Source organism: Equus przewalskii, chromosome 8 (assembly GCF_037783145.1).
Source record: "Equus przewalskii isolate Varuska chromosome 8, EquPr2, whole genome shotgun sequence".
Classification (NCBI taxonomy): domain Eukaryota; kingdom Metazoa; phylum Chordata; class Mammalia; order Perissodactyla; family Equidae; genus Equus; species Equus przewalskii.
In genome coordinates, this window is record NC_091838.1 from 74,229,538 (window position 1) to 74,235,537 (window position 6,000).

Consider the following 6,000-nt stretch of genomic DNA (forward strand, 5'->3'; position numbering starts at 1 on the left):
CTCCCTGTAATAGTTGGTGAGTTCTACTAAAACTGTCTTGTTCTCCCTAATTTTACTCCCTCTGCCCTAAAATAGCATTTAGATGATAATAAAGGAGGTAGGCAACCAGAATAGCCATCTTTAGAAACAAGTCAGGTGCATTGATAGCAATCAGTTGACATCACTTTTCGTGCAAACATGATTTATCTCTGTTAACAGCAAAATTACAGACCCCAATTTTTGTGCCCTTAGAAATCAGTACAATATAAGAATCTGACAAGCACTTCCCTCTTATCTTCCCTTTAAAGAATCGAGTTACTGAACCACCTCTATTTTGCTTTGCTCAAGGTGACCCGTCTTCAGCAGAGCAAAGGCAAAATGGATCAGACACCACATCCAACCAAGCACTGTGGAGAATACAGAGGAATTCCACACAGCTTGGCCCCTAGACATGTGCCGTTCAAAAGCAGCTCTGTGGCCACTGAGCTCATACTGTTTTATGCCACACATCAGCATATCATCAGCCTGTCTGTGCCCTACCAAGGGTTTTATTTTATCCAGAAATTCTGATTTCATATCTTTCTTTGGCTGTTACACATATGCTCATTTGGGCTCAAACATGCTAGAAATATCACTTATTTAAGGAGTGGAGTGTGTTACAAACAGATGGGAAAAACACAAACTGTTCAAAAGAGATTATGAGCAAAGGATATGCCCAGGTCATGCACGTGAAGTATAGCAGATTTTAAGAGTTAATGTTAAGCCTTTCAAGTAAGCAAGAAATGGAAATCAAAACCATAATTAAATATTTTTGGTCAATAAAACAGCAAAATAAAAGATAATATAGTGTTGGTGAAGATGTAGGGAAACTCGATTGTCATACACTGTTGACAGAAGTACAGGTCAATGCAAGCTTTCCTAAAAGCAATTTGACAATTAATAAGCAAATAACTTAAAACTGTGACTACTTTTGACCCACAACTCTATCTTTGTGAATACAAATTATGATACACAATTATTTTATAGTCTTAGAAAGCTGTTCACAAAACATGAGGTTTTAAAAAGTATGAATAGGAGAACCTTATTACCTTAGAGAAAAATATCTGTGTGTGTGTATGCATGCCCATGTGTACACATGCCTAAAGGAAATTCTGGAAGAACATATGTAAATTTTAACAATGGTTATTTCTAGGCTATAGGGTTATGGATGATTTTCATGTTCTTTTTTGTTGTTGTTTGTATTTTTTCTCTAAGAAGTATGTTTTACTTTTATTGTTTAAATTAAAAAGGCTAAAGTTGCAAAAGAGAAATGAAAGTATCATTGTGTTCAACAATAGACATTCATACAAAGGGGAAACAAATAGACTCTTAACAATGGTTCTCCGATATGCCTTACTATATTTCCAAATTTTCTACAAGTGTCCATAACTAGGAACCATGGGAGCCATACCAGGTACAAATATGGCAGAGCCCTCATGGGGATTCTCCTATGTCCATAATAGTCTCTCCTTAATTTTTCCTCATCTCCCGGCTCACCACCCTTTCCTTTCCAGTCCACACTCCGCATAACTGTGACCACACAGGATTTTAGCCTCTCTGAGTCCTGCCTTTGTACTCTATCTTATCTATCTGACCTTAACATTGTCCCTACAGCTTACCCCTTTTCCAATCGCCAGCACTTGACTCTGATCCAAAACATTGGTTGACTGCATAAAAGCAATACATACATTTATAAAAAGATTTTAATATAAAACAGTGACCATTAATTGAGTACCTACTAGATACCTGGTATTGTGATAAAGCAGGTCAGCTCATGTCACTCTTGCATTCAAACTTCTACATCAATCTCTGATCTCACTCATAATTAACATGCATTACCACAATGGCCAATAGGCCCTACTCCATCTGGTCCTTGGTCATGCTGTGACGTCGTCTCCTCCTGCACCTCGTCTTGCTCACTCCACTCCAGCCACATGGCCTCGCTGCCACTCCAGAGTATGCAAGGTTGCTCCTGCCTTGAGGACTTTCCGCTGATATTTCCTGAGCCCGGGAGCTCTTTTTCCCTCAAACCTTCACTCGGCTCACACCGTCCCACCCTTCAAGTCTTTGATTAAATACTCCCGTGTGAGTGAGGCTTCCTTCATCCCACAAATTAAAATTGAAACCCCTTTCACCCCAGGACCCCCGTATCCCTTTCCTACTTTCTCTCCACAGCACTTCCCATCATGTAACTTACTCTACGTTTTGCTCATTCATTTATGGTATCTTCTCCCTAGAATGTAAGATCCCTGAGAACAGAAATTTGTTTTCCCTGCTTATCCTCAGCCCTTTGAATAGTGCCTGCGCCATACCAGGTTCTAAATAAATATATGAGAAATGAAGGGATGTGCTGGATGGTTCACAGACAATATTGTTAATCTTCACAACATTTGAGGGGAGGGGGGCAGGCACTCAGTACCCAACAAGGAAGCAGTGAAACTGGGTTACAAAACCACAATTACCAGGCTTCAGAGCCAATCTTTCCAGTACAGCCACCTCACAGATGCCCTCACGGAGCATATTTTTGATACAAAAAGTTGGAGGGATTCAGATCATTCCAGTGCCTATTGTACCTTTTAAAATGCTGCTAGACCCCTTGGTAACCATATTCCAGACTTAAGAGCCTTAAATAAGTAAGATAATGGGCTAAAGACCTACTCCACTTGTAGACCGCTAACTCACCTTGCCAGAGTCCCAGGACTCCCCCTCCAAATGTTGGGGCCATGCCATGCCCTTGGCCCAGATAAGGCACTTGGCTTTGGAGTTAGATATACCTGGATGCTGGTCCCACATCTGTCACTCACCATCTGTGTGTGAAGCTATTTGTCACTTCTCTGACCCTTAAGGTCTTTATCTGCAAAAGGAGGTTCATATTCCCTACTTCAAGGGGTTTTTGCAAGGATTAACTGAAAGAATGCACATAAAGTGCCTAATATAGTGCCTGATACTTAGTAGTAAATGTACAATAGTAAATGCAATGGGGACAGACAGGAGCAGAAGGGGATTTCTTGGACCTCTGGTCAAGGGGCTAGTGTCTCCAGTCCCCTGGCGAGTGAAGAATGTGATGAAGATGGCATTTTCATGCAAGTGGCCAGTGGCCATTTCTGGTGCTTCCTTTTATGCCTTTGTGGCAGAATATGGATAAATTATAGTCATTTGCATCTTGCCAAAAAAACTGGATTGCACAAATTTGGTACTTTTTCCACCCTTCGCTTTGATCTCATGCTAAGGTAATTTCATTATTACAAAGTGTAGGGGTGTGTGTGTGCGCACGCACGTGTGTGCACACACGCATGCTTATTCTTTTACTATGTGCAGGTTCTTTATATACATTGCCTCACTGAAGTGGATAGTGAAATCTTAATTTTACAAACAAGGATACAATGTTACAAGGTCAAGGAGATGCTCTTTTTCTTTTACTTTTCTTTTCTTTTTTTTTTTTTTGGCTATAGCTTATCAGTATCTGAAATTGTCTTATTCATTTATATGCTTATTATCTTTCTCATCCACTAGACTATGAGCTCCTTGAGGGCAGAGATCACATCTGTTTTTCTTTACTCCTGCATCTCTGGTCCCTAGATCAGTGTCTAGAACATAATTGGTGTTCAGTAAACACTTGTCCAAAGAGAAATGTAAAAGGCGAATACACTTTTCTGAAAAGATTTGACCAGCCTGAAGCAGAAGGAGCCATCCAAGAGGCCCACGTCATATGCTTTTCTGAAAAGTTACCAGGTTACTGGACATCTATTAAAATCCTGAACATATGTTTTTCTGGAAAATTTCTTGACTACTGGGAATAAATTAAAGTCTTAACTTTTATTGTAAGGAATTGCCAGCACTTCTGGGAGATGTGGACACCTTCTTCCCACCAATTTCATCCCCATCACCAACTTTACCCCCAAAGAACAGAAAGAAACATCTAAAAAGCATCCCTGAATGCCAAAATACTCAACAAATTCTCTTTACTCTTTTACTAAACTTTTAGAGATTTCCATCATTAATCATGGTCAAATTTCATTTTTGTTGTTTATCGTGCAGTAATATTGTTGGAAAATCTACAAATATGTAGACAGTCTAAAAATATCTTTGTACATAGTTTGGAGAGAAATCTTCAAGAGTGTCCTTTGAGATACTCTTCAGAGTAAAAACGCTGTGGGACTGTATTCTCATTATTGCAGTTTTGTTCCTGGTTCTTGTTCACAAGAAGGTGAGAACACATTGATGACAAAGATGCCCTTAGGCTTTTGTACTTCTGCAAAGATGCGCCCAGTGAGTTCAATGGCTCTTAGTGAATCATTATGACATTTTGTTGTTTAACTTCCTGCAGCACACTAGGGCAATAAAGGATTTTCAACATCTTTTTAATACTCTGGCCATCTCTCACAAACATATACAAGCTGCCCTTTAAAGAATACAGAAAAAAATAGCTCTAATATGTGCAAAAATTTTTAAGAAGAAAAACATAGTAAACAGCAGGGGGAGATAAACATTGGTAGAGGCTCCCTTTATTGCCTATAAAGTTTTAGTCAGACCCAATTTTGTTGAGCCTGGAATGGAAAGAGAATAATGAGCCTCTATTTTTTGGAGTTTATGATAATCAGAGATTCTGACAAAACTGATTTACGCACGGCGCAAAAAAGACATGGCCTCAGGTGGCAGGATTGAAGTGCATCCTGTCCCAATCTCTGAAAGAGTTTAGTGCTTGACTAAGACACTGAGTCTCTGCATTTGAGAGCTCACGATTGTCCAGTCTGTAGGGATCAGACACAGATTTCCTGGGGGTTTTTTTTCCCCATCTTCTTTGGTGTTTCCAAACAAAAAAAAATACCTGCTCATTGATACAGTGGGAAAGAATCTCAGAGAACATGCAGTCCACAGCCTTCTTTCAACTAAGGGTGATACTGAGGCAAAGAAAGATTTTCTAAAGTTCAACAAATGAGGTGGACCCACAAGACGGCAAGGAGCTTTTTTTCACTTTTAGTCATTAAAGCAATAGAATAAATTAGCAAATCATAAAAAACAATTTTTAAAAATCAAATTCTAACCATCCTACCCAGTGGACTAGTTTCACCCATGCATGCATAAAGATCTTCACAATTGCCATGAGAATGATGGTTATTTTCAATAGATTGATCTAACTAAGAGATTGCACATGGGGGAAGAGCAAGATAGAGGTTGCAGACTTCCAGGAATCTAACTTGGGTCATCTGACATAGGTAAACACCTTATGAGTGCCAACATCCCAAGAAAGAAGACGAAATCTCATTTTTACAGCCCCCTTTTCAGCTGGACTCAGCCATGTGATCTGTGCCCCACCAATTAGATACACGAGTACAAGATGTCTATTCAAAAGTGAGCAATGGGAGGAGGCCAACAACACATAGATTTATTTTTCCAGAGAGATTTGGGAGTGAGGTAATAACAGTTTGACAAATAAATGGCAAGCTATAGGACATTGGAGTATATGAGGAAGCCATTTGGTGTAAGCCTAATTTGGCATAACCTTGCCTTTTTTTTTTCTCCAAAAGGGCCTAACGTGGCTGTTGAGCATGCATTGTATATCTGCTTTAAGCATTTGCTATGTCCCAAAGACAAGAACAAATGACCTTAAGATAAAGATGCATCTTTCCCCACATTGGCATTTCCTTAAAGATAAGCATCTCTCCCTGGGTTGGAATTGACTGCTGTGCTCACCTGTGACCACCCAGTTGGAGATAACAGACCTGCTACCCTGCTGTGTCCATCAAGACAGCAGACCTGCTACCTACCGTGTGAATAGTACACTGTGTGAATAGACGTGCTGTGCTGGCTAGGCAATCTCGTAACTGTTGTAAAAGGGACATTCCTATCATGTGTGATGTATGCTCTTTGTTCCAAGAGGGTAACCACTCTGTACACCTCACTTCTTTGATGCCCTTTCTTCCTTGGGGAAGGAGGGCCCCAGGCTAAGCTAGTCTTCGGATCTGGCTCATAATAAACTCA